Here is an 8,563-nt window from a genome sequence, read left to right on the forward strand (position 1 = left end):
TACTATCTGGTACAGGTTTAATCGTTTTCTTATCGAACCGGGCTTTAGACAAAGAAACAATTACAAAACGATAACGAAGTTAGAAATAGCAAAAATGTATGGGATTGACATAGATAGACCACGTGATCTAACGCGGCGTATGTCAATCCCATACATTTTTGCCTTTTCTAACTTCGTTATCGTTTTTTAATTGTTACTTTGTCTACGGCCCCAGACTTACCAACTTTTTTAACTCAAACTCTAGATATTTAACACAGTAACTAATAAATAATTAATATTATCCTTAAAATAAACACGTACAGCAGCATGCATCAGTTACCTTAAAAGCTTCGAACTACATTTGCATTGGCACATTGCATAGATTGCACACAAGCAAGGACGGGGAGGTCGTACCTCCTCTTTATGTCTGCTCGCCTGGTACTCGATGTTTTGGTTTAAAGAGTAACTATGGATTTACCCTGAAGTGCTTGTTTTAAGTTTATAATTTAATTAATTAGTTTTTTAAATTATTTTTAAATTAAGACGAGGAACGAGGTAATGCAATTTGTGGAAATTCGCAAACGTTTTAAAAATACATCTAAACCTAATGCTCTGTCTATGGCTTATGGACTTTTATTCGTCATAAAAGTAAAATAGCAGTCGTAAACGGAATTGTACTTCTATCTTGCTACATTTATACCTAAAAGCAAGAATAACTTTTGAACGAAACAATATGAATTTTATTCCAAATTTTCTTCCAATATTTCGTATTGGTAAATGGTGCGCATTGGAATTTCTCTAATACATTGTAGTGAGTTAGCAGTTGCAACGCAAAACCTGCAATAATGCAGGTAAAACGATCATTCAAGCATTTGTTGCTGATATTAAATTTAGAACTGTTTTGAATAATTCAAATTCTAACGTTAAATTTTGCTGCGATTGTAATAAAATTTAATTTTGACCTACTTAATACAATATTGTTTAATTTTTATATTTGATATACCTAATCAGTTTATTAATTGAACTTATATTTTTTACTAGCTGCTCCGCGCGGTTTCACCCCCGCGGCTCCAATCCTGTTGCCCGTAGCGTGATGAAAATATAGCCTATAACCTTCCTCGATAAATGGGCTATCTAACACCGAAAGAATTTTTCAAATCGGACCAGTAGTTTCCGAGATTAGTGCGTTCAAACAAACAAACAAACAAACAAACTCTTCAGCTTTATAATAATATTTGTAAGATTAGTATAGATATAGCCCAAAGCCATACTAAAGCCTTCCTCTATGTTAACACGCAAGTATTTATCGCGTCGTTAGTTCAGTATATTTTATTGATAGATAACAATATGGAATCAAGAAATCTTCTTCTCTTAATTTAAAAATATTTACATTCATGAGTATACCTACGCTAGTTACTCGTTCTATAAATTCCGCGCGCGATGAAACAACCAACAAACCCCTGAGCTTTTTAAGAAGAGACAGCTACATAGATATTATGTTAACACACTAGGTAAAGAAATATTAATTAATTGTTGTTTTAATAAATTAAGCCCAAATTTATTTCCATAGTGGCCATCATTCCCACGCTCTTGCCAACTTAACGCTTTCAATGCTCCCACGTTTAAATCAAGATCACTAACTAGTGGTTAGTCTACAATAATATGACATTGTGACGTCATAACAAACGCATCAAATAACTTGGCTGGGTCAAATATTCACACAATAACAATAAATTGTTCAGATAGCATTACGACAGTCAAACCGTTAGGAATCCATACAGATCTCATGAATACATTGAAATATGGCATCGGTTATTGCGGTCTTCAAAACCTCTTACCGATAAGCTTCGTACAATTGTCTTGTGATTGGCATTTACACAGTTTTATTTATTAATGTTTTTACCAAAACTTAGAATATACATTCAAGAAGTTGTAGGAAATGGTATTAAAACATGTAAATTTGGAAATCTTCGCCAACCCGTTACTAATTAAAGTAAAATATATTTTAGGCAACGTCTGCTGTTTCCAACATAGCTGCTACGTTAGTTTTAAGTAATAAGAATACATACCTATATTATACAGGGTGTCCCACTGTTGGTATACTAAGCTCAAAGGAGGTTATAGTTTTGCATACGCTGAGTTTGTTAAAAATACTAATAAAATTCCAGACGCATTTCTTTCAAATAGATGAATTCTTAAAACTCTACGGTTACAGTGTACTCCCATAAAAAGCAACCCGCCCAACTTTGCCACCAGCACGTGAGCTATAGTTTAAGATTATGTTTTCATAGAAGAAATGCTCACATTAGCGAAGTGATATATGCTGGCTGTTGGAACTTGAGAAGAAAACATGGATTTTCAGGAAAAATTTAGCAAAAAATTTTTGACGTTATTTTGTTGCCTGTTCAGTGTATGCAAAACTACATGTCCCTACGCGCTTAGTATACCAATAGTAGGACACCCTGTATATGTAAAGTTACTATAAATACATTATTTTATGACAGGGATTACTTTAAATTATTGCAGATATAAAATTATTATAACGTGCATGGATACTATCAAAAAATTTGGACCTAGGTACCTTATTTAGGTTACCAAAGTTATTACCGTATTTAGGTTGATAGATAACTATCAACTTTTATAGATCACTACAGATACACTAAAGTTTGTGCAGATTATTTTTGTTTACTCTTTCACAATAAAACAGCTGATTGGCTTTAATCCACCGAGACGCGAGTGAAGCCGCATGATCAAGATAATTTTCCTATACCTAAATAATTATGTAAAGCATATAGTCGATAGCATTATTAGTGGTATGCTATAATATGTCTAATCTGCGATATTTTCCATAACAATGCCATATTTGTGTATTTCAAATAACCTTAATCCATACTAATATTATAAATGCGAAAGTAACTCTGTCTGTCTGTCTGTCTGTTACTCAATCACGCCTTAACTACTTAACCAATTTGCATGAAATTTGGTACAGAGATATTTTGATACCCGAGAAAGGACATAGGCTACTTTTTACTCCGGGACATAGGATAGGTTTTATCCCGGCAATTCCACGGGAACGGGAACTATGCGGGTTTTTCTTTAACTGCGCGGGCGAAGCTGCGGGTGGAAAGCTAGTTTATCATAAACTAATGCTTTAAATAATTCTACATAATTTAACATTTAAAATACTATAAATACGCATTGTACAATGATTCTAACTAATACGTGCATAACACTTGTTTAAAATAAACGCTAAATTTAATATAATCTGCTTTCGCTTAAATGTTATTTTCGTAGCATTTGCTACGAATATAGGAAAAACTTATTTATGAACAATTATAAGAGAAACTGTAAGAACATACGTGCCTTGTTTCACGATAGGTGTATCAAAATAATTTTAAAAAATAGGAAAAATTCCTAATACTTATGTAAATGTCTGAAATAAGGTCTGAAATCTTGAAATATTGTGTTTATTGGGTGAGGCCATAAACAAAGAAAAAAAGAAGAAATAATTTCACATGAATTTCGTCCACCAAATTTAATCTATACTTAATATTATAAAGATGAAGAGTTTGTTTGTTTGAACGCGCTAATCTCAGGAACTACTGGTCCGATTTGAAAAATTCTTTCTGTGTTCGATAGCCCATTCATCGAGAAAGGCTATAGGATAAGACCAACAGGAGCGGAGCAATGGGGGTGAAACCACGAAGCGCAGCTAGTAATAGAATATATTAGACAAATAGTGATCCTTAAATAATGAGCACAGATAAAATTATAACACGACTGTGTTAGAAGTCAGAACGGCTTAAAAGATTTTGATAACATTTAGTACCTACAGCAGCTGTAGATCGTTCTCCGGAACAGCAAACTTTTTAACTTATCAATCAATACTGTATTCAAATTGGACTCGATATTCAATACACAAAAGATGCTATTAATACATGTATTAGGAAATCACAAATAAAAAAACACGTGTGAAAAAAAACATGCATGTGGGCGAAAACGCGTGTAACACCTAGTATGAAAAAACAGCAATTTATTTGGACAAAAAAGATAAAAAATATGGCACATGAATCGAAAATATTCTAAGTTTAACTCCGCCCACAACTTATTCTTATACGAACCCTTTGTATACATCAGCGCATGAGGAGCAAATTTAGATCTATTGAAAAAATATGTACTTATTAGCACAGACAATATAATATGATAATACCACAGATAATGTAATAGTTTATCTACTAGTAATTACGAATACGCATTAGTTATTTCAAATCTTTTTAACGAGGTTGTTACGGAAGGCAGTTGAATACGACAAGCTTTATTAGCCTTTCTGATTGCAAATTTAGATCCCTTTATACGCATTTTGAAATATTTTTATTTTTACCATAAAATTTATTACATATTTTTTATTCCATAGAATTTATTAGAATGGAAATGGTACGAATGATATCTACTGTCCTTTTTTTAAGTTCACTTTTTCAAGCCACAGACAAGCAATATTAAAATTAGAATACAAAGCAGACGCTTAGCACTATTGTATTTTTAGGCCGCAATGCTTTGCTTTTTTTTTTTGAAATTTTTAGTTTGGTATACTAGTACTTCACATGTTCAGATGTTGCGTATACTAAATAACAACCTTTAATTATCTTATTTTAAATTAGCGTGTTCGGTAAAGAAGCAAAGCATCTACAACTACAACTATTATAAAACCATTATTTTTTTATAAATATCCTCATCTTGTAACCAGATTACCTAGCTATTAACATCTATGTTTCTTCTTCTTTTAATGCATTATGTATGAATACACAATAGATGTAATCATCTGCAGCTATCAGCGGGTTCGAGTCTCGCCTAGTGATCGATTTTTTTCTATTGTTTATTTTATATCAGCTCTTAATTCAAAAACATTGCGGTTCCACACATGCAAATATTAACGAGAAGATTTGACCAAAACAATAATTGGTTAATTGTAAACAGCGTAGGTTAGAGTTCAATTAATACCACTTCAAGTGAAGCATATAATACGGTAGAACGAATGTCAATCGTTCGCGTAGGTAATGTTGGTTTTAAAACGCATTCGTTCGGAAGTGCGTAATTGCCTGTTTTGGTCATTTGGTACTGTGTTTGTTACCTACAATTATGTTGCACGTGTTTTGGATTATATTGCTGTCAGTACTGCTACATAATATAAAACAAAGTCGCATTCTCTCTCCCTTATAATTTATTAGGTTTTAGATAAAGCGGGCGAAGCCGCGGTGGAAAGCTAGTACCTAGTTTATAAAACAAATGCGCTTCTCGCCGTCTATCGGTCTCTATAATTATTTTAAATTTATTATATGTATAGATCTTTAGAACTACGTCCCGGATTTATGCGTGATTTTTTAACAGATAGATTGGTTCTCAATAAAAGTAGCGCAAAAGTATATAACTTGTTAAGTTTTACTAATGAATAGCTAGTATATCATGATCTATATTAGGTAAACACTGAACGTTACTTGAAAGTAAACGGAATATAAATCAAAAATATAATCCTAAAAAAGATAGTTAATTAAGACATTACCTTCACGTTACGCAACTCTACAATTTCTTCGAAATGCTTAAATTTTACAAACTCATTCGTAGAATTCTACGTTGTTCCTGACTGGTGTAGAAATACAACACCACTCGGGAATTTATTTTTTTCTTGTTTTATCGAGGTCCAAACTGGACTGAGTTAAAATGGAAAGCTGTATGTATACCTAGTTGTACTTATATATTTCAAGAACTAGCCTTTTTCATCGTATTCAAACGACACCTTTTTTTTTAAGTGGGGAAATCTTGCATAGTAATCTGATACCCACGGCCTCCGGGGAGAGGGCCGCGGGTTATGTCGGATTCCTACCGACCAAAACCCCACTGTGTTCCGTCAAGCCACATAAACGACGGGGCCACGGATATAGGTAGAATTCTTCCGTGACCATTCAAACGACACCTAGGAGATCCTCAATACGACTGTCTTATTATTTTTGAATGACCTCAAAATAGTAGGTAGTTTCTTGTTAAAAAATAATTATTTGACTAGCTTTTCAATTAATATACTAGCCTCTTAACTCTTTATTAAACAGCGATATTTAACAGTTAACTAGTGACCTAGTTTCAAATTACAACCACCCATGACTCATGAGCAAAGCTAAGAGATTGTGAAGCTGTTGTCGGCTTTTGTAGGCTTTTTATTATAGAAATAAAATAGGTATCTAATCGAGCATTAGGTTGACTTTCAAATGTCGGTGTATTAATGGTTATAGGTATATATTGGTAAATAAAAGTAAGACTTTTATATGCCCATTGAGTCACCAACCAAAAGCTCTATTTTAAGGAGGGCATTTCAATAATTACTGAAGCGCATTCTTTGTTAATAAAATGCCGCGTCAGAAACATTATATTTTGTATTTTATGAACTTATATTACAATTTAATAAATCATCATTATTTTATGTGTTTCTACGTAATAACTCGAGGTAAAGAGAGATATACTTTTTTTTTACATAATAAACATCCATGAATTGATATTATGCATTTATTGTCTTAATAACAAACTTAATGCCAAACAAAAAAAATAATTTACTACATGGAAATTGGTATTCATAAGGTTTAATTTAATAAAATATTTTTAGGAAATTAAAAATTGCTTGAGACGATTTTAAATAAAATACTTTTATAGGTAAATAATAAATAATTAATAGCGATATTTGACCATACATAAAATATTATGTAGTTAGGTAACGAACGAAACATTGTTATAATTCAGTCTCTAATTAAAAACTAAGCTTTACCTACTTCTGTTTATACCTGCATGATAAATCTAACTCGTGTTTTAATTGCATTTTTAAAACATTCTCCTATTAATTAATACGCAAAATAAAATTACAAAAACGCCATAATGATTTCCGCCATCACATAACTTTATCTTCCTTTAAAAACACAAAGACCACTCACCGTAATATAGATGTTATTGAAAATGCACGTCGACTCACAATGTCTTCATAACTTTGAACGCAACAGATTTCAGCCACACTGGCGCGCGGGAAAACCTACAACTGCTGCAAAGCGCGCGAAAACTCTTCTACTTACGTCAAAATCCAACCAATCAGGTGCGCCGTACGCCTCCGCGCGCTGCTATCCACCAATCACGTTAAATGCGAAACACTTAAAAACTTTAATAGGTTTTTCATGTCACTTCAATAAAGCTGGGAACACATTGCTCACACGCACTTGATGTGATTTCATTTCCAGAATGCATCGCTTTAAATCATGTGTCAGTTTACAGATATTAAAACGAAATAAATATCTTCCTTTACAGTGAAATGACGTCATTGAAAAAAAATTAACACCCAGCTTTAAATATTTTATATAGGTAATAATAATAACCAAATTTTTCAATAACACATAACTTGTTATTATGAACGTCAAGTCATTTACCTTTGGTACCTACCACAGTACCTACCTAGCTCATAAATACCTAAGATAAATACAGATAAATAATTTATTGCACAACTAACGTGTGCTCTAGGCCTTTAGTACTCCATCATTCAAATCTTTCTTTTATATCTGACTAATTGTGTGTATATTAGATTTAGCGTTACATGATAAGCAATTTTAATATCACTATTAAACGTACCGCCAGAGTTATAATGAACGATTAATCAGGTTTTGTGATATCCTACATGACAATGTGGGAGTTAGCACGCTTAGGCACTATTGGGCCAGGTCACATCGGGGAAGGTACAATACAGAAGATCAGCGTCAAATGGTAGCAGGAGATATTTCATATTACGAATATTGTACATTTTTATATGCAACGCCGATTACCTGAATTAATTGGGACCGGATTCTAATATTAGGTATATTACGTACGTTATTATAAAGACGTTAGTGTCTTCCCCGTAGCTTACTAAGTTACTACCATAAATTTGAACCACCAGTTAAAATATATCCGGACTCCAGAGAGTTCCAACTCATTACAACTAACTATAAACAAAACAAAAAAATAATATTTGGTTTTAATTTTTTATATTATCTAGGCACGTTATGAACGACTCAGATAAGTCTATAATTGACTATTCGGTTAATCGGCGTTCGGATAATCGGCGTATTACTACAGCTGTATTTCGTACGTTACTTATGCCGTTTGAATTTTAATTTATTTCAACTTTAAATAATTATTTCATAATAAGTATTTATTTATCACGCTCTTATTAGATTCACCTATACGTTGGACAGTTTGTATGTGTTTATGTAAGCGACTCCATTAGACTCACTAACCCATCTTTAACGGACAGATTTAGGTAATTCAAAATTTGTACACTTATCTAGGAGCGTTGACAATACAAAAAATTCATAAGTATAGGTATCTCACTAAAGCGTGTTATTTAGTATTTTTATAGCTATAACATGTACCTACATAGTTACATTTATAAATATTAACAAAAAACTACGATAACAAACCCCTGAAAAAATAATCGAATTGAGAACCAACCTCCTCCATTTTTGAAGTCGGCTGAATTGAAGTAATTATGAATAAAAAGATTATTTACATGATAAACCAATCG

General features: G+C 32.5%; 1 protein-coding gene across 1 annotated transcript in view; it reads right to left on the bottom strand.

The window, feature by feature from the left end:
• The window catches only part of LOC123701097 (tachykinins), a 56,576-nt gene extending 49,539 nt beyond the window's left edge, over positions 1-7,037 (bottom strand). Inside the window, exon 1 of the mRNA XM_045648535.1 lies at positions 6,951-7,037. The gene's annotated coding sequence lies outside the window, so the exon portion shown is untranslated. The remainder of the gene's footprint in view (positions 1-6,950) is intronic.
• Positions 7,038-8,563: the final 1,526 nt, after the last annotated feature.

The sequence above is a fragment of the Colias croceus genome, chromosome 20 (genome assembly GCF_905220415.1).
Source record: "Colias croceus chromosome 20, ilColCroc2.1".
Taxonomy (NCBI): Eukaryota; Metazoa; Arthropoda; class Insecta; order Lepidoptera; family Pieridae; genus Colias; species Colias croceus.